Genomic DNA, 20610 nt, shown 5'->3' on the forward strand with positions numbered 1-20610 from the left:
GAGGCAGTGACCGTCCCACGGTCACCCAGTGGGCTTCACGGCTGGGTGGGGATTTGAACCCTGGTCTCCCAGGTAGGAGATTTTCTTGGCCTGGATTCTGGAATGGGCAGGAAGGCAGACAAAGCGTCACTAGGAGGACTAGTAGCCCTTGGCTCCAAAGTGGTGAGATGAGGGAGGACCATAACATGGCATTAAGCGCGGACTGGGGTGGGGGAGAGAGAGAGAGAAACCAGACCTCAGAGTGGGAGGGGCAACTGGAAATACGAAATGCTCTTTACTTGGATCAGGATTTGTGTTACCTGCAGTAAAAATACATAATGTGACACACACATACAAACACACAGACACACACAGAGTGCTCCTTCCTCTTCAACCGGGACAAGACACAGAGGGATTATAGATGCAGATCTCTCTCTCTTCAGTCATTTCCCCCACAATATGTCCGTAGTTTGCATCCACTCCCATTTTGTGTTGGAAGTGGGGCAAGAGCAACCCCTGTTTTGTTCTTTTGCTTGTGCTCCAGAAGGGGATAGAACGAGGGTCCTCAAGGTGGATAGGCTTGTTTACATTTACCTGGGATGCTCTGACTGACTTCCTTCCCTCGTTAGACTGATAGGTATGCCTTTCTATCTACTGTGTTTTTCTATAAATAATGTAGCTTAAAGTATTCCGTGATCTCAATGCAGGGGAAAAGCCTGCTACTTGGGTAATCGCACACACTGGCACACACGCATCTCAGACCGTTGACATTCTATGCTAATATTTATCCAAATTTGCACAACATTTTAAAAAGTTCTCTGTCTCTGCAAGTTCTGGTTCCATTATTATATTAGCCAAGAGGTAACGCTTTAGACAATCCACTAGCGAGGGCAAATGAGTTTCATCATTTATTTTGTCATCACACCTCCTCCCTCCCTCCCTGCCTCCCTCCCTCCTGGATTTTGGCCCTGGCATGTCCCTGTTAAGAGGGAGTGTTTAGGGGGCTCAGAAGGTCCCGCGTCCCTCTCCTGGGGACCTCATCCTTGGGGCAGGCTCCTCCCTTGGGGCAACCCCACTGACTAGAGGGGGGACCCCAGCTGCCCTCCTTCCAAGCCAATTCTCCCTCTTTCTCTCCCCCCATCCCATATCGCTCCCTCAGTGGAGGACACAGAGATGGAGCTGAACTTCTATTTATTTATCTCCAAAAACAAACAGTCTTCCCAAGGAGCTCTGGGAGGGGAAGAGGGGTCGGTCTCTTAACAACCAGCACCCCTCACAAACTACGGCTCCCAGGATTCTCAGGGAAGCCATGGATGTTGTTGAAAGGGGCGTGATCTGGGTTGAAATGTGTAGTGCAGGCTGCTTCACAAAGTGGTGGTCCCCCCTTCCTGTGGAGGCTTTTAAGCAGAGGCTGGATACTCCCACCCCCAGGGACGGATTCACTACCCCAACTCAGGAGGAATAAAAGGGACCCTCCTCCTCTGCCCTTCAGAGCAGTCTGGGGGCCATATTAGTCCATTGCAACAACAGGGATTCCTGTGGCCCTTGAAAGCAGGGCTAGGGAAACTTTTTTTCAGCCCAAGGGCCGTATTTCCTTCCGGGCAGCCATTTGGGGCCACATGACACTGGTGGGCAGAGTAGCAAGTGCAAATTTAAGGTTTGCCTCCTAGCAAAAGCTCTCAAGGAGGGGGCAAAGTAAGGCCAGTAATGGGAAGAGAGTTCCAAGGGCCAGACAGAAAGGTCTGGAGAGCCACATTTGACCCCCCTGTGCCAGATGTTCCCCATCCCTGGGTTGAAGGCTAACATCACAGCAGGAAAAATGGCAAATGCAATTCAATATAAACAAGTGTAAAATTATGCATATTGGAGCAAAAAATCTGAATTTCACATATACACTCACGGGGTCTGAACTGGTGGTGACTGACCAGGAGAGAGACCTCAGGGTTGTAGTGGACAGCACGATGAAAATGTCGACCTATTGTGCGGCAGCTGTGAAAAAGGCAAATTCCTTTCTAGCGATAATTAGGAAAGGTATTGAAAATAAAACAGCCAATATCATAATGCCGTTGTATAAATCTATGGTGTGGCCGCATTTGGAATACTGTGTACAGTTCTGGTTGCCTCATCTCAAAAAGGATATTATAGAGTTGGAAAAGGTTCAGAGGAGGGCAACCAGAATGATCAAGATGCATTAATGGCCACCAGCTTGGATCGCTTTAAAAGAAGATTAGACAAATTCATGGAGGACAGGGCTATCAATTGCTACTAGCCATGATGGCTGTGCTCTGCCACCCTAGTCAGAGGCAGCATGCTTCTGAAAACCAGCTGCCGGAAGCCTCAGGAGGGGAGAGTGTTCTTGCACTCGGGTCCTGCTTGCGGGCTTCCCCAGGAACCTGGTTGGCCACGGTGAGAACAGGATGCTGGACTCGATGGGCCACTGGCCTGATCCAGCAGTCCTGATCCATCCAGTCCTTACAGCATGACTACGTTCTCTGTTGTTCCCGACTGGGGGATTCAAAGTGCACAATATGTAGAAGAGATGTGCAAAACAGGCTAACCTAAGCTCTTCCCTCGAAGCCCCTTTTTAAAAACGTGCATGGCATTTTTATTGTTATTATGGAGAAGGGTCACCGGCCAGAAAGGGGCTTCCCGCCTCCCCTCCCTCTCCGCGTGAAGCAGCCGAGGAGCTTCAGCCACTTTGCTCTTGAAGGGTTAACAAACGACAAGAGAGCTGAAGGAAAGAGCGCAAAGGAGGGACTTCCTTTTCCTGCCCCGCCTCTCTGCGAGAAATACAGGCTGGAAGCGCCGGAGGAGCCCCTCTTCGTGCTCAGCGATGATGGCGAGTGGGGTTGCGCGGGGGGAGCCTCGAAAGGAAGGTATGCAATGGGGCCGGAGGGGAGGATGGAAGGGGCGAGGACCCCCTTAAGCGCCCCCTCCCCGCAGACCCTCCCGATCGGAGGCTGCAGCTCTGCCCCGTCCTCTCTGCCTCTCCCCTGAGCTGGGCTGGCTGAGTTGGGGCCGGATCGAAGCATCCCTCGGGAACGTCACGCGGCTGAAGTTGGTTCCCAGTTCCTTATTTGCTTGAAAGCTCAAAACACTAAAAAAGAAGAAAAGTTGACAGCTACAGCAACTTCAAGCCAAAGTTAACAGGTCTGAACCCCAAAATATATGTTGGGGTGCCCAGTATGATATGTCGCTGCGATTGGGGGACTCTCCCCGTCCAGAATAACAATATATTTATGCAATCAGAATCACCAGGCTTCTGATATTATCATAAATACATAATGATGTCATAAAATCATAAAAAATAAGTAACTGGGGTGCCCACCCCAAATCTGCTCTGGACCAGGACAAATCATACCTCCCAGGAAAGGGGAGGGTGTCTTCTCTAACATACCAGTGTATATAAAAAATAAGGAACTGGGTGTCCACAAGAAAAACCATTCCAGGCAGGATGCAGTGGCATCTCCCAAAGGACACTATCCACTTTGCTCAAGTGATTGATTTTTCATAGCCCACAGCAGATTTTGGAGTGGTCACCACAAATTACATATTTCCCCCTATTTCCTCTTCATTATTTTAGCTGGGAACGACTTGCATCTCATAGAATACACCCTCCCTTTTCCTGGGGTGTATGATTTGTCAAATGTCCACACAGCCATGAAGCTCCCTGGGTGACCTTGGGCCAGTCGCTGCCTTTCAGCCTCAGAGGAAGGCAATGGGAAACTACCTCTGAATACCATTTACCATGAAAACCCTATTCATGGGGTCGCCTTAAGTCGGAATCGACTTCAAGGCAGTCCGTTTGCATTTCATTAGAGCTATGAGTGGGCAGTTTTATTTCCCAGCTGTGGGTAATCAGAGGCCCACCCTAACACCACCTTACCAGTAGAAGCCAGGCTCCATCAAGGTCGTAAAGTCTGGGAAGTTTTAGGGAGGATGTTTCTTTTGGCCAGTGATTGATGGGCCCTTTTTGCATGAAGAAATTTCCCAATTCATTAATTGGATCCGGCCTGTTGCTGGGGAGTTTGCCATAAGTATGGCGCTCAAACCTTAGCTTTCCTTCCTCTCCTGGGTCCCATCATGCCTATCTGACGTTGCCTGCTGAGGTTCCATTTTGCATCAACTCTCCTGCCTTTTCCTTTCTCTGCAACTGTCTACCTGGGTGTAAGTATAGACTAGGCTAGATAGCTTTCTTCTTTTCTGTTGTGACTGAACTCCCTATGTTTTACCTTGCCCCTTTTGGGTGCTGATATTAAGGAACTATCTTGCTTCTGTAACTGCGCACCTCTTTTATTCTTTAATACAGTTATTTCTATTTACCAGTGTGTGTTCATTCAGGAGAGGGTTGGCTCTGAACCGGTACCTTGGCCACTGGCCACAACTGCTGTGTGAATTGGGTATTTTGCCTAAAGGCCCCCCTCCATCACACAAAGTATGATAACCTCAGTTTCATCATTTATGCTTCTAGTGATAGTTTTGGGTTTAATTTGTTCTAACACCCAGTTTTTTGTCTTTTTCGCTATCCATGGATCTCGCAGAGCTATCCTCCAGCACCACATTTCAAATGAGTTGATTTTACTTTTCACTGTCCAACTTTCACATCCATACGTAGAGATAGAGAATACCATGGTGTGAAAGATCTTAACTTTGGTATTCTGTGATGCATCTTTGCATTTGAGGATTTTTTCTCATAACTACACTCCCCAGTTCAAGACTTCTTCTGATTATTATCTCTAGTTTGGTTAATGATTGTGCCAAGGTATTGATAATCCTTGACAAGTTCAATGTCCTCATTGCCAACTTTCAAGTTACATAAATCTTATATTGTCATTAGTCTTCTTGACATTCAGCTGTAATCCTGGTTTTGTGCTTTCCTCCTTAACTTTCATCAGCATTTGTTTCAAATCATTGCTGGTTTCTGCTAGTAGTATGGTATCGTCTGTATATTTTCAATTATTGATATTTCTCCTTCCAATTTTCACACCTCCTTCATCTTGGTCCAACCCCACTTTCCGCATAAATTCTGCATATAGATTAAAGAAATATGGTGATAAAATACACTCCTGTCTCACACCCTTTCCGACGAGGAACCAATCGGTTCCTCCATATTCTCTCCTTGCAATAGCCTCATGTTCAGAGTATAGGTTGTGCATGAGGACAATTGGATGCTGTGGCACTCCAATTTGTTTTAAAACATTCCATCCTTTTTCATAATCTACACAGTCAAAGCCTTTGCTATAATCTATAAAGCACAGTGTGATTTCCTTCTGAAATTCCTTGCTCCGTTCCATTATCCAATTTATGTTTGCAATCCGATCTGTGGTAACTCTTCCCTTTCTAAGACCAGCCTGGACATCTGTCACTTCTCGCTCCATATATGGTAAGAGCCTTTGTTGTAGAATCTTGAGCATTACTTTACTTGCATGGGATATTAAGGCAATCCTTCGATAACTACTGCATTCTCTGGGATCCCCTTTCTTTCCAGTTGGGATGTATATTGAACGCTTCCAGTCTGTGGACTATTGTTTTCTTTTCCATATTTGTTGACAAAGTTTTGTCAAAATCTGGACAGATTCAGTCTCAGTAGCTTGTAGTAACTCTATTGGCATGCCATCTATTCCTGGAGATTTGTTTCTTCCAAGTATTCTAAGAGCAGCATTCACCTCACATTCTCAAATTTCTGATTTTTCATCATAGGGTTCCTCCATGAATGAATCTGTCATCCTTGCATTTCTTTTACAGTGTTCTTCAATGTATTGCTTCCTTTTATTTTATCTCAGTCAGTCAGTGTGTTCCCCTGTTGCATATTCAAGATCCCTACTTTTGGTCTAAATTTCCCTTTAATTTCTTCCTGATGGCTGCATAAGATCTCTCAGTTTGCTCTTCTTCTGTGTTTGCTCTTGCAGCATAGACTTAGGTGATGGTTATGTTGATAGGTTTCCCATTAAATCTCATGGATATCACTCACTCAGACTTTGCATTATAGCTCCTAATGGCTTCTCCAACATCACTTCCCACTATTAAAGCAACCCGGTTTCTTTTTAATTTATCATTTCCTGCATAAAATATTTTGTACTTGTCTGAAAATGTCCCATTCCCATCCATTTTATTTCACTCATGGTAACTATTGTAATGTTGATGCGTTCCATTTTTTGCTTGAAAATTTCTAACTTTCCCTGGTTCATGCTTCTCACATTCTATCTTACTACTGTGTGCATCGTGCAACTCTGGACTCTCCTTGCACATCTGTGCGCATCAGCCTCTGGGCTTCCTTTTGGCTTTGACCCAGCTGTGTCATTAGTCACAGCACTACTCGTACTTGTCTGTTGTTCTTCCCCAGTAGCTTGCAGAGTGCCATCTGTCCTGGGGGGGGGGGTCTCATCTTCCAGCACTATCTCATGTTGCATGCAACAGAGGACTAACATTTTGTCAGGGAGGGAGGGGATGCGAGCTGGCCTCTGGGCAGTGCAAAGGGCCATTTTCCTCTCAGACAGGATCCATTCTAGGTTTGTAAATTCCAGCAGTGCATAAGTACTGGGCTGTCCACCTTAAATGGAGGGGCAAGAGAGCAGATTTTTGCTACAATTGTCTCTCTCTCTGCGTTTCTTTTCACAACCTGTTACCAAGCACCTACTGCTAAACTAACTGCATACAAGGCCTCGAGCTTTGGCAGTTGAACTCTGATATCAACAGAGCTTCCCAAAATACATTTTCAAAGTACAAATCATAATATATTCACAGGATTTCTCCACAGCATTTTCTCACCTTTCCTTTTCATTCCATCAGGATACATCTGGGGGGCCAAGGCTGAGGGAGAACCAACTGAAGTATCACTGGAAAAAGCTGAGGAGCAGGTGCAGGAGCAGAATCTGAGGAGTCAAGATGGAGCAAAGAAACAAGAGGAGAGAGAAACTCACACAGGAGACAAATCTTATAAATGCTTGGAGTGTGGAAAGATGTTCAGGTGGAGTAGCCATCTTTCTGCCCATCACAGAACTCATACAGGGGAGAAACCTTATAAATGCTTGGAGTGTGGCAAGACCTTCAGTCGGAGTAGCCACCTTTTTTTGCATCACAGAACTCATACAGGGGAGAAACCTTATAAATGCTTGGAGTGTGGAAAGAGCTTTAGTCGGAGTAGCACCCTTACTTTGCATCAAAGAACTCACACAGGAGACAAACCTTATAACTGCTTGGAATGTGGAAAGAGCTTCAGTCGGAGTGGCCACCTTACTTCGCATCAAAGAACTCACACAGGAGACAAACCTTATAAATGCTTGGAGTGTGGAAAGAGCTTCAGGTGGGGTAGCCACCTTTCTTTTCATCACAGAACTCATACAGCGGAGAAACCTTATAAGTGCTTGGAGTGTGGAAAGACCTTTAGTCGGAGTAGCCACCTTTCTTTGCATCACAGAACTCATACAGGGGAGAAACCTTATAAATGCTTGAAGTGTGGAAAGAGCTTTAGTCATAGTAGCACCCTTACTTCACATCACAGAACTCACACAGGAGACAAACCTTATAAATGCTTGGAGTGTGGAAAGAGCTTCAATGACAGTAGCTCCCTTTCTTTGCATCACAGAACTCACACAGGAGACAAACCTTATCAATGCTTTGAGTGTGGAAAGACCTTCAGTCGGAGTAGCCACCTTTGTTTGCATCACAGAACTCATACAGGGGAGAAACCTTATAAATGCTTGGAGTGTGGAAAGAGCTTTAGTCAGAGTAGCAGCCTTACTTCGCATCAAAGAACTCACACAGGAGACAAACCTTATAAATGCTTGGAGTGTGGAAAGAGCTTCAGTGACAGTAGCTCCCTTTCTTTGCATCAAAGAACTCACACAGGAGACAAACCTTATCAATGCTTTGAGTGTGGAAAGACCTTCAGTCGGAGTAGCCACCTTTGTTTGCATCACAGAACTCATACAGGGGAGAAACCTTATAAATGCTTGGAGTGTGGAAAGAGCTTTAGTCAGAGTAGCTCCCTTACTTCGCATCAAAGAACTCACACAGGAGACAAACCTTATCAATGCTTGGAGTGTGGAAAGAGCTTCAGTCACAGTAGCTCCCTTTCTTTGCATCAAAGAACTCACACAGGAGACAAACATTATCAATGCTTTGAGTGTGGAAAGACCTTCAGTCGGAGTAGCCACCTTTCTTTGCATCACAGAACTCATACAGGGGAGAAACCTTATAAATGCTTGGAGTGTGGAAAGAGCTTTAGTCGGAGTAGCACCCTTACTTCGCATCAAAGAACTCACACAGGAGACAAACCTTATCAATGCTTGGAGTAGAAGGGAGCTAGTGTAATTGATTATATCACTGGAACGCCTAACATCATCCCCTTCATCCAAAGAATTACCTTAGAGGACAGGATAGAAAGTGATCACTTCCCGTTAAAACTTAAACTTTATACACAAAACTTCTGCTCCACTGTAAAAGCAGACCTCCGTATGCCTGGACATCTACAGGGGATTAGACGTCTTAAATGGTCCCAGGAAATAGGTACTAATTTGGATCGGATGTTGCAGTCGGATAAATTTCTCCATCTCCGTTCTATGGCAGCCGAATCCCCCGGGCACATTTTCCAGATCTACCAGGACATAATCAGTGAAATCAGACCTCTTGTCACCTCAAATTTAGTTAGTAAAACTCCATGTAGACCCCGATCTTGGTATGATTGTGAATGCAGAGCCAAGAAAAGGGAACTTCGCCATCTATCTAGAGTGCCAGCCTGTACTGGCTCCATATCTCTTTTCCAATGTTGTCGGAGAGAATATAAATCTCTAATGGGGGGGGGAAGGGCCTTTCATGCCGACAACTGGAAAGCCCTGGCCCTTGCACTGAGTGAAAGGAATGAGCCTAAATTTTGGGATTTGATTTCCCAGCTCTGCCCTGCCAAGGCCCCAGGTGAGGATATGATATTGGCATCTTTATTTACCTATATTAATGTGACTGGCGTTATTCCCTCAGGTTGGCGCTCCAGCTTAGTTGTCCCTATATTCAAGAAGGGAGAGGCCTCGGACCCGAGGAATTACAGACCTATCAGCCTTCTGGATGTCACCTCTAAATTATACGGATGATATTTATTAAATAAGCTCCTCGCCTGGGAAACTAATAATTCCATCTTTCATGAGGAGCAAGTGGGATTCAGGAAAGGCAGGAGCACCATCGATCAGGCATTTGTTTTGCAGCATGTAGTTTGCAAATCCATCAGGGCCCAAACAAATCCCTGTATGTAGCTTTCGTAGACCTCGCTTCTGCGTTCGACCTTATAGATAGGGAGCTATTATGGCAAAAAATGGCCCAGACCAATATTGATAAGAGACTGCTTCATCTTATTTGGTCTCTCCACCAAGCCAATTCCTTGCAGGTGCGTCTGGGCCTGCAGGGTACTCTCTCTCGAGCGATTCAGATCAAAAGAGGAATGAAGCAGGGTTGCATTTTGGCCCCTTTTTTATTTAATTTTTTTCATAAATGACATTGCTCCTGCAATGACCTCTCCCTCTTCCCCCCCTTCCATCGGCAACCGCAAGATCTCCCTCCTGCTCTAATAATAATAATAATAAATTTTATTTCTAGGCCGCCTATCTGGGCATTTGTTTCACTGAGAACCTTTCCTGACCTAAGGTCAATTAAATTTGTTGGTGCCAGATCCTCAGGACAACTCAGGAGGTTTTTTTTACGTCAGAGGGAGCGAACTAGTCAGCCCAATGATTAAGGTCTTCGTTGTAAAAATTTTAGCCTCCATATTATATGGAGCAGAACTCTGGGGGGAACTTGTAAAGTGGGAGATAGAAATCCTGCAAAACAAGTTCCTGAGACAGACCTTAGGGCTACCTGCAGGAACCCCTGCTGCGCATCTCAGAGCGGAGCTCGGCCTACCCTCACTGGCAGCCAGAATAGATTTGGCTTTCTTCGGATACTGGCGCAGATTATATAGGACCCCCGCCTCTTCCCTTAGCAAACAGTGCTGGGAGGAGCAATTGAAAGACAGGGGATGGGCCTCTCACTACCAAAAAATGCTGGAGCGGTACAATCTCCCCTTGGGGGAGTTTTTGACGCTTAGTCCACGTGAAATTCAGTAACAGGCAAAAAATCCTTGCGGTTTAAGAACATACCTATAGCCCACAGATCTTTTTATCAAACTTTATAAAGCAGGGAAATTGGGCAGCTATAGTGAATGTACCAGTTGAGTAGGAGACCTGACCCCTCTCTGAGATACTGTAGCGCCCTACAAATTTGTAAAAATTTAAACACGATTTGGGTTGGTCTTTCACAGTCCACTCCACTTCCTGTGCAGCTTGGAAGAATTTGGTAACGTGTGCCTCTGAGCATATGGTGAGTGGTGGCCTATTAGTGAATACGGTCTACAGTTTTGTTTACCTGACTGCAAAAATAGCATTCTAGAGGTGGAAGAGGTAGAGAAATGGGCAATCAAAATGCTCAAGTGTTGCAACATTTGGGGATTTTTGCTGTAGAAAAAAGCTAAGAGGAGATATGATAGAAATGCATGATCGCACCAGACCTTTAAAGCACATTCAACACAAATGTAAGCCACATGGCTTCCCCCAACGAATCCTGGATGATGTCTGCCTCTGAGCATATGATAAGTGGTGGCAACACCTACCATCTGCAAAGATGGAGAACTATTTTTGTATGTTTGTTGGTGTTCTTCTTACTTTGCTTCTTTTCTCTGTTACTACCTTTTCTACAGAGAATCTAACCTAGAAAATTATCTCTCTCTCACTATTCATCCTAGAAATCTGTGTCAAATTTATTTTTAATCATTTCATTTATTGGTCAATGTCATATGATGGTGAAGAGAGCTTTTGGGTTTCAAAATGGAGATTATGTTCTATTTCTATTTTGGGTGTGTGGTTGAAAAAGAAAAACCACGATTCCCAAAAATAGTTGTGAGGACTTTATTTGCTTAGCTGTCGCCAAGGCGAGGATGTCAGGTTCCCACCTGTGGCTACCGCCTTGACCGTCCCACCTCAGGGTCCTGCTCTCAAAATGGTTCTCTCACCGGCTCTAGCAAAGCTCTCTCGAGATCCCACTGCTAGGAAGCCCTGTGATGTCTCTGCTTATATTGTAAACATGGTCAGTGCTGGTTATGTAGAAGACATATGGTAAGTGGAGTGAAAGAGGAGGGGGAGTACATGAGCAGTAGAATGCTGGATGATTGGCTGAGCGTTTGAATGGCTGGGAGTATAAATGGAAGAATGACAGTTGAGGTGGTGAATTGAGGTGGTGAATTGTGAGGTGGATGTTGGAGAGAGGTGTTGTTGAGAGTGAGTCGAAGTTCTCAGGCAGTAAGAAGTCAAGTACATAACAGAATATAGATGAAACCATAAGCTTATCAACAAAATAATTAAGTAATCTTGTTATTTCTAATTCTTAATAAATATTTCTTGGTTAAATAAAAGCCTGATTCCTTCAGCTGGGATACACATACCAGGGGGAGTAACAAAATAACCAAGGCTGAACAGTTTGTATCAAATGGAGGCAGCAGCAGATCGGAGGAAAGTGTATCCAGTCCCACAGAGAAACCCAGGGCTGTATGCTTCAGTGCAAGAGGCTGCAGGGGGGGGGTTGGGAATTACCTATACCCATAGACACAAGGCATTGAGATAGCCAGGCAGAGAATAGTCACAGTCTAAAGGTTATAAGAGATACAGAGTGTTGGGTAGTAAGGCCTAGCAGTGGGATTTGTTGAAATCTGTGCTAGAGCTGTATAGGGTAAGAAGAAAACCTGACGTTCCTGTCTTCTGGTAGCCACAAGTGAGAGCTTCACAGGTGGTGCTGGGGAAGGACATCACAAGCACCACCAGACCTTCCTGTTTAACAATATTGCCTTGAACTGTGCCTTAGTCTCCTCCTGGCTTATTGCTACTTTGTGTCTGGGTGCACTTGCAGGCCACAACCCCCCTGTATCTTTGTGCCTATAAAGAATACAGCCCTTGGTCGCTCTGGATACCTGATGATGTTACACTATCTCTTCACCGCTGCCACCATTGATACTGTTTCTCCACCTTGATATATGCCCTGCCCACCCTTCTGGTCTGTGTAACCCAGCCAAGGGTCAGGCGTTCTGGTAAACTAAGAAATATCTATTTATATATCCAGGGAATAACAAGATTACTTAAAGAGTGTGGTTTCATATGTTGCGTTACTATTTATGTTTCTAGCCGTCAATAACCTGCCTCACTACACGTCTAATTCAAACCAACCCACAAAAGCCACCCAAAACCAACCAACTCCAACCCACTAATCATCAAACAACTGAACTCCCACCAACAGAACTCTCTCTCAACTGTCATTCTCTCATTTATACCTTCTGACATTCAAACGCTCAGCCAATCATAACACAACATTCTCCAGCATTCCAGCCTGTGTACTCCCCCCTCTCACTCAGTCTACTTACTATGTATACTCTAATAAACCCGCACTTACCATATTTACAGTATTATAAATACAGGGGCATCACAAGGACACCATATGACAGCCAAAGAGCAATAAAAATGGAGCACTCTCAGAGCAGGTTGATTGGTACTTATAACAAAAAGAACTTGTTCCAAGCAGGCATCATGTGATATCATGAGGGAAAACTTTTACAGGTGGCTCTATGCATCAACAGCTAATAACATGTCTTCCAGCCAACCTTAGCAACCACCCCTTACAAGCACATTAACAACAGTTATGGAGAGTTTCAGACCCCAACAACCTTCTTTTAGCTGAATCCCAGACTGTTCCACGTCTCTTCACCTGCTATCTTGGTGGCCTGTCACTTTTTCCTTTGCAGAGACAGAGAGGTTTTTGCTTTTCCAAAAATGGGTGAGCACCCAAGAAGGATGCTGAGGCCAGGGTGGTGCAGAAACCAAAATGGCCTCTCAGTCGTCCAGTTTTTCCCCATCATATCCCTGTCCCTGGCTGTTTCTAGCTGCCAAATACAATATTCAATTAATGACATTTCCTGCATTACTTTATCTACTTCCTGTAGATCCTCCCCTTCTGTCATTGTTACCTCCATGTGCATAATTCAAACATCAGTTTTCTTGATGGGCTTAGTAGTTTTTGTCACACAGCGTCTAATACAACACAACACCAACTGGACTATTACATGTATGAGCACAAGAAAACATAATCCCATTATAACATATTTTAGCAGATTTTTATTAGGCCTCCTAGCCATCCGCCTGGATTCGGTAGCCATCCCCACCAATCAAACTCGCTACTCCAGTCAACATAAGCTACTTCTGCTATTTGCTCAGCATGATATATAATGGAGTTGGCATGGGATTCAATCTCTCTAGCTGAACTGTTTATGTGAACAGCATTCACTGCCAATGATGGCGCAAGTCCCTCCGTCTGTAGTGAGCAAACAGTCCAGCCCCATCCTCTTGGAGAACTGTTTTCCTTATTTGGGTTTGGGTTGCCGGTAGGGTCTTTATAGCCTTAGAGGCCACAGGAAGAGCTTCAGGAAGAGCCAGCTCCACGAGCTAGAGGGAGCCCCAGCTGACAAAGCGTCAAGGCCCCAGCTGACAAAGCATCAAGGCGAGTTAAGCAGCAGAGCGAAAAGAGGGTAAGTAGCTCCCATTTATTCTGTTAATTAATTGAATTAAAACAGCTCAGAGCAATAAGTAATAAGGGCAGCCCAAAGTCACCCTGAGCTAGGAGCCAAATCCTGAAAGAACCTATATCTTAGGAGACAGATCCTAGGAGAAGGAAGCCTATAGAAAGCTAATTTTCAACACCACCCTAGCAGGAAAGCTTCAGGGGACACTGTAAACAAGGCTAAATTCCAGTCGGAGAGAACGGGGAAAAGGAAACTCCACCAATACATACAGGGAGAGAGTCAGCTCAGTCCTTGCCAAAAAGGGCAGCTTTAGCCTTCCTGAAACACAACCACAAGCTCTGTTTCCCTAGGTTAAAGAAAGGTCAGGCTGTTCTAGGTGGGAAAGCAACAAACAAAAAAGACTTGCCTGGAAGTCGCAGCCCCTTGCTTAGATTAAAAGCAGCCAAAAGCTTAAACAGCCCCGCCCCTTGCTAAGGAAGGAAGCTCAAGGCCCCAGCTGACAAAACGTCAAGGCAAGTTAAGCAGCAGGGCGAGGAGGCAAGGGCCCCCCACTCTGCCCATCTGTTCCCTGACCTCAACTAAAGTGCAGTTTCCAACCCATTGACGTAATAAACCTTAAGCAAAATTATGCAGGTAAGAAGCCAGCAGGGGTGTGGGGTCCTTCCAGTGTTTTGCACCGCCTGCAGCATGTACGACTATCTGCCTGTTGGACAGAAGTCGTGGGTGTGCTCTCGGTGCAATGTGCTCCTGGCTCTCCGGGAACGACTTCATTTCCTTGAGGCCAAGGTGACTGACCTGGAAAAGCTGAGAGAGGCAGAGAGGTATGTGGAGGAGGCCTTCAGGGACGTTATAGCTGTGTCCCACTCCAAGGATGATAGCTCTTCTGCTATCATGGAGAACGACGGTCTCAGGGAAGGAGAGCATCCAGCTGAGGAAGAGGGAAACAATCCCTTAGAAGGGACCCATTCCTTGGGGGATGAGCAGCTGTCCTCTTGTGCTGAGGATATATCTCCACGGGGTGGAGGGATCCTTGCAGTGGGTGATTCGATCATTAGGAACATAGACAGTGGGGTGTGTGATGGGCATGTAGACCGCAAGGTGTTTTGCCTGCCTGGTGCGAAGGTTGCGGATATCGCCCGTCGTTTAGATAGTTTGGTAGACAGTGCTGGGGAGGAGTCAGTGGTCGTGGTGCACGTTGGCACCAACAACATGGGGAAATGTAGCCGTGAGGTCCTGGAAGCAAAATTTAGGTTGCTAGGTAGGATGCTGAAAGCCAGGACCTCCAAGGAGGCTTTCTCTGAAATGCTAACGGTTCCACGCGCAGTACCAGCCAGACAGGCACAGCTTAGCAGTCTCAATGCGTGGATGAGACGATGGTGTCGGGTGGAAGGGTTTGGATTTGTTAGGTACTGGGGAACATTTTGGGACAAGCCGGGCCTGTACAAAAGGGATGGGCTCCACTTGAACCAGAATGGAACCAGACTGCTGGCACTTAAAATTAAAAAGGTAGCAGAGCAGCTTTTAAACTGACTGAGGGGGGAAACCCGACAGGAGCTGAGGAAGGTCCGGTTTGGAATAAACCTCCCCCCTGGGATAAAGACCAAAGAAATGATGAAATTGTAAAAGGGGTAGGCCTAGAAGTAGGCATTGTGAGAGCAGGGGCACAGGATATAAATTCAGAAGGGCAAAATTACCACAGGCCAAACCACAAGTGCCAAAGACATTTGAAGAGAGACACTGCTTACAAGTGCCTGTACGCTAATGCTAGGAGCCTCCGAACCAAGATGGGAGAACTGGAGTGCTTGGTCTTAGAGGACAGCATTGATATAGTGAGCATAACGGAGACCTGGTGGAATGGAGGAAACCAGTGGGATACGGTTATCCCTGGATATAAACTATATTGGAAGGACAGGGAAGGACGTATTGGTGGCGGAGTCGCTCTATACGTGAAAGAAGGCATTGAATCCAGCAAGCTGGAAACCCCAAAAGAGGCGGACTCCTCCACAGAATCTTTGTGGGTGGTGATACCATGCCCCAGGAGGGATTTAATTCTGGGAACGATCTATCGTCCCCCTGATCAAAATGCTCAGGGAGACCTTGAGATGAGATATGAAATTGAGGAAGCATCCAAACTAGGAAATGTGGTAGTAATGGGTGACTTCAACTACCCGGACATAGACTGGCCGCATATGTGTTCCAGTCATGACAAAGAAGCAAAATTTCTAGATATTCTAAATGACTATTCCCTAGACCAGTTGGTCATGGAACCAACCAGAGGGATGGCAACCCTGGACTTAATCCTCAGTGGGGACCGAGACCTGGTGCGAGTTGTAAGTGTTGTTGAACCGATTGGGAGCAGTGACCACAGTGCTATTAAATTAAACATACATGTAAATGGCCAATTGCCAAGAAAATCCAACACGGTCACATTTGACTTCAAGGGAGGAAACTTCACAAAAATGAGGGGATTGGTAAAAAGAAAGCTGAAAAACAAAGCCCAGAGGGTCATATCATTCGAAAATGCTTGGAAGTTGTTTAAAAACACTATATTAGAAGCTCAACTGGAGTGCATACCGCAGATCAGAAAAGGTACTGCCAGGGCCAAGAAGATGCCAGCATGGTTAACGAGCAAAGTCAAGGAAGCTCTTAGAGGCAAAAAGTCTTCCTTCAGAAAATGGAAGTCTTGTCCGAATGAAGAAAATAAAAAAGGACACAAACTCTGGCAAAAGAAATGCAAGAAGACAATAAGGGATGCTAAAAAGAATTTGAGGAGCACATTGCTAAGAGCATAAAAACCACCAACAAAAAATTCTATCAATACATTCAAAGCAGGAGACCATCTAGGGAGGCGATTGGACCCTTGGATGATAAGGGAGTCAAAGGCATACTAAAGAACGATAAGGAGATTGCAGAGAAGCTAAATGAATTCTTTGCATCTGTCTTCACAGTGGAAGATAAAGGGCAGATCCCTGAACCTGAACTAACATTTGCAGGAAGGGATTCCGAGGAACTGAGACAAATAGTGGTAACGAGAAAGGAAGTTCTAGGCTTAATGGACAATATAAAAACTGACCAATCACCAGGCCCGGATGGCATCCACCTGAGAGTTCTCAAAGAACTCAAATGTGAAATTGCTGATCTGCTAACTAAAATATGTAACTTGTCCCTTGGGTCCTCCTCCGTGCCTGAGGACTGGAAAGTGGCAAATGTAATGCCAATCTTCAAAATGGGATCCAGAGGGGATCCCGGAAATTACAGGCCAGTTAGCTTAACTTCTGTCCCTGGGAAACTGGTAGAAAGTATTATTAAAGCTCGATTAACTAAGCACATAGAAGAACAAGCCTTGCTGAAGCAAAGCCAGCATGGCTTCTGCAAGGGAAAGTCCTGTCTCAGTAACCTACTAGAATTCTTTGAGAGTGTCAACAAGCATATAGATAGAGGTGATCCAGTGGACATAGTGTACTTAGACTTTCAAAAAGCGTTTGACAAGGTACCTCACCAAAGGCTTCTGAGGAAGCTTAGCAGTCATGGAATAAGAGGAGAGGTCCTCTTGTGCATAAGGTATTGGTTAAGAAGCAGAAAGCAGAGAGTAGGAATAAACGGACAGTTCTCCCAATGGAGGGCTGTAGAAAGTGGAGTCCCTCAAAGATCGGTATTGGGACCTGTACTTTTCAACTTGTTCATTAATGACCTAGAATTAGGAGTGAGCAGTGAAGTGGCCAAGTTTGCTGACGACACTAAATTGTTCAGGGTTGTTAAAACAAAAAGGGATTGTGAAGAGCTCCAAAAAGATCTCTCCAAACTGAGTGAATGGGCGGGAAAATGGCAAATGCAATTCAATATAAACAAGTGTAAAATTATGCATATTGGAGCAAAAAATCTGAATTTCACATATACGCTCATGGGGTCTGAACTGGCGGTGACCGACCAGGAGAGAGACCTCGGGGTTGTAATGGACAGCACGATGAAAATGTCGACCCAGTGTGCGGCAGCTGTGAAGAAGGCAAATTCCATGCTAGAGATAATTAGGAAAGGTATTGAAAATAAAACAGCTGATATCATAATGACATTGTATAAATCTATGGTGCGGCCACATTTGGAATACTGTGTACAGTTCTGGTCGCCTCATCTCAAAAAGGACATTATAGAGTTGGAAAAGGTTCAGAAGAGGGCAACCAGAATGATCAAGGGGATGGAGCGACTCCCTTACGAGGAAAGGTTGCAGCATTTGGGGCTTTTTAGTTTAGAGAAAAGGCGGGTCAGAGGAGACATGATAGAAGTGTATAAAATTATGCATGGCATTGAGACAGTGGATAGATAAAAGTTTTTCTCCCTCTCTCATAATACAAGAACTCGTGGACATTCAAAGAAGCTGAATGTTGGAAGATTCAGGACAGACAAAAGGAAGTACTTCTTTACTTAGCGCATAGTTAAACTATGGAAATTGCTCCCACAAGATGCAGTAATGGCCACCAGCTTGGATGGCTTTAAAAGAAGATTAGACAAATTCATGGAGGACAGTGTTCCTGCACTCAGGTCCTACTTGCGGGCTTCCCCCAGGCACCTGGTTGGCCACTGTGAGAACGGTATGCTGGACTTCATGGGACACTTGCCTGATCCAGCAGGCTCTTCTTATGTTCTTATGTTCTTATGACAGGGCTATCAATGGCTACTAGCCGTGATGGCTGTGCTCTGCCACCCTAGTCAGAGGCAGCATGCTTCTGAAAATCAGTTGCTGGAAGCCTCAGGAGGGGAGAGTGTTCTTGCACTCAGTTCCTGCTTGCAGGCTTCCCCCAGGCGCCTGGTTGGCCACTGTGAGAACAGGATGCTGGACTAGATGGGCCACTGGCCTGATACAGCAGGCTCTTCTTATGTTCTTATGTTCTTTGATCTCATTTGCAAGACTTTCCACTACAGATTGAAGCCTCAATACTCCAGAACCTAAGGCAGCCGTGCCAGCCAAGGGCAGGAAAGACCACCCTATTACTGAGCCTATCATTAAAGGCCTGCGGTTTTCTATGTCCCATTGTGCACAATGGGGAGCAGGTTTGATATCTCTCTTTTTTCTCTGATTGGTGAGCCTCTTTTGTTCCTGATTCTTCCTACTGGGAGTACCTGAGTGACCCTGACAGCTGGTATAAGGCAGGCGCCAATTAGCAGGAGCCAATCCAATATTTTGGTAATACTTTATAGGCTTCATGTCCAGAACAATAATGTGCTACTAGAGCTTCCCATGGGCCTTTGTGGAAGGGGGAAGACCATGTTTTCCATGGTTGAAATTACTACCTTTGGTAGTAGGGGCTCGTTATTCCCCGCCAAGGGACACCACCACCTGGATCATGAGGGTTGCTAGTCCCGTTCCGGAAACACGCTCCCCAGTTGTTCAGGTATTTACAGTCCCATGCCTGATGACCACCAGAATTGGTAAAGGCAGAACAATGCATCCTGTTATCAATAGAATAGTTATAGGAAGCATGAAAATCATGATAATGTCAGCAGAAAGTGGGATTCTGGGTGTGGTTTTTTCTCCAGTCCCCTTCAAGGGTGAAATGATGTTTGCATTTACTTGCACCAATCTCTATGCCTTTCTTTCCTTTGGTCTGGTTTCCCAAAAAACAGAACTCATCCAATTTTGGCAGGACATACTAAACCCCATGTTGTTGGGCCACAGGTGCTATGTCCCAGGTAGAATTTGCGCTTTACCATTTCCATTCCAAAGGCATAAAATTGGAATTGCTCTTTAATATGTTGTTAAACCTTTTGAAAAATGTTTTTAATCTTAGATTTTTTTCAAAGCTTTTTTAAGAAACATTCTTAAAGATGTTTTGCTTTAGTGTATTTTAGGGTCTGTTTTATGATGTTTTAGAATTTTTTGTGCTTTTGTTTGCTGCCCTGGGCTCCTGCTGGGAGGAAGGGTGGGATATAAATCAAATAAATGAATATTTAAATAAAAATGGGGTCCTGTCAGTGATGTTCTCTTCAGTCAAAGGGATTGGTACAAGCGGAATGCCTCCCTCCCCATGGACAGGGAGTAGGGAGCCAGGACACGTCCCCGCTACATCCCCCACCTACCTGTCTCCTGTCTTTTACCATTGCCCTTAACGAAGATGGCGGCCATGGTGGGGAAAACCACGGCCACCATCTTTGCTAAGGGCAATGGTAAAAGACAGGAGACAGGTAGGGGGGGTTCGGGGCACAGATCAAGGAAGGAGAGCGGAGTGGCGGCTGAGGGCCCCCCTGTAGCTCCAGTTACTCACATTATAGATGGAAGCAATTCTGCAAGATGTTCCCTCTAACTAGTATTGGGGATATCTCTATGTTTGTTTACCATGATGGAACTTCCTTAAAGGGTGGGGTTATTTACTTCTTCCTCCTCCTTTGTTCGGGGATATTGATCCTTTTTGCATATTCTCCATTAACCTCTAGCAGAGGGAACAGGCAGACGTTCCTTCCAGGAGCATCCTCACCAATGACTGAAAATGGACTGAGACTACAGCTTATTTTCTATCTAAGCTAGAGCCTATGTTTTCTTAAACATATGAAGGTCATGAGCAAATACTCTTTATTCTTTTTACCTAAGAAGATTGTCTCTGTGGCTTTTTTGATTAACTAGTGTGCATGGGAGGCAGATATGGGACTGGATCGTATTAAGAGTGCTATTCCGTGCGTTGTGGACACAGTGAGCTAGCCAGAGGTGGCCAGTGGTGCTCTGGTGGGGTGGGATCGGTTCTAGCTTCTTCCTTCTGATGAAGTGGACAAGGTGCTTTCAACCTTAAAGCTAACCACTTGCTTACTCGACCCTTGCCCGTCGTGGCTCATTATGAGCTGCAAGGATAGACTGGGGGAGGGGATCAAGGCGGTGGTAAATATGTCCCTGGAAGAGGGAGTTATGCCATCAGCCCTCAAGGAGGCAGTAATAAAACCAATTCTAAAGAAGACCTCCTTGGATCCCCAAGATCTGAACAACTTTCACCCAGTCTCAAATTTGCCATTCTTGGGCAAGTTGGTTGAGCGGGTGGTCGTGAAGCAGTTGCAGCTGCGTTTGAAGG

The 20610-nt window shown here is 45.4% G+C and overlaps 1 pseudogene; it reads left to right on the forward strand.

Moving 5' to 3' along the window:
• Nucleotides 1-2760: 2760 nt before the first annotated feature.
• LOC133381561 (zinc finger protein 208-like) overlaps nt 2761-20610 on the forward strand; it is a 30863-nt pseudogene continuing 13013 nt past the window's right edge.

The sequence above is a fragment of the Rhineura floridana genome, chromosome 3 (genome assembly GCF_030035675.1).
Source record: "Rhineura floridana isolate rRhiFlo1 chromosome 3, rRhiFlo1.hap2, whole genome shotgun sequence".
NCBI lineage: Eukaryota > Metazoa > Chordata > Lepidosauria > Squamata > Rhineuridae > Rhineura > Rhineura floridana.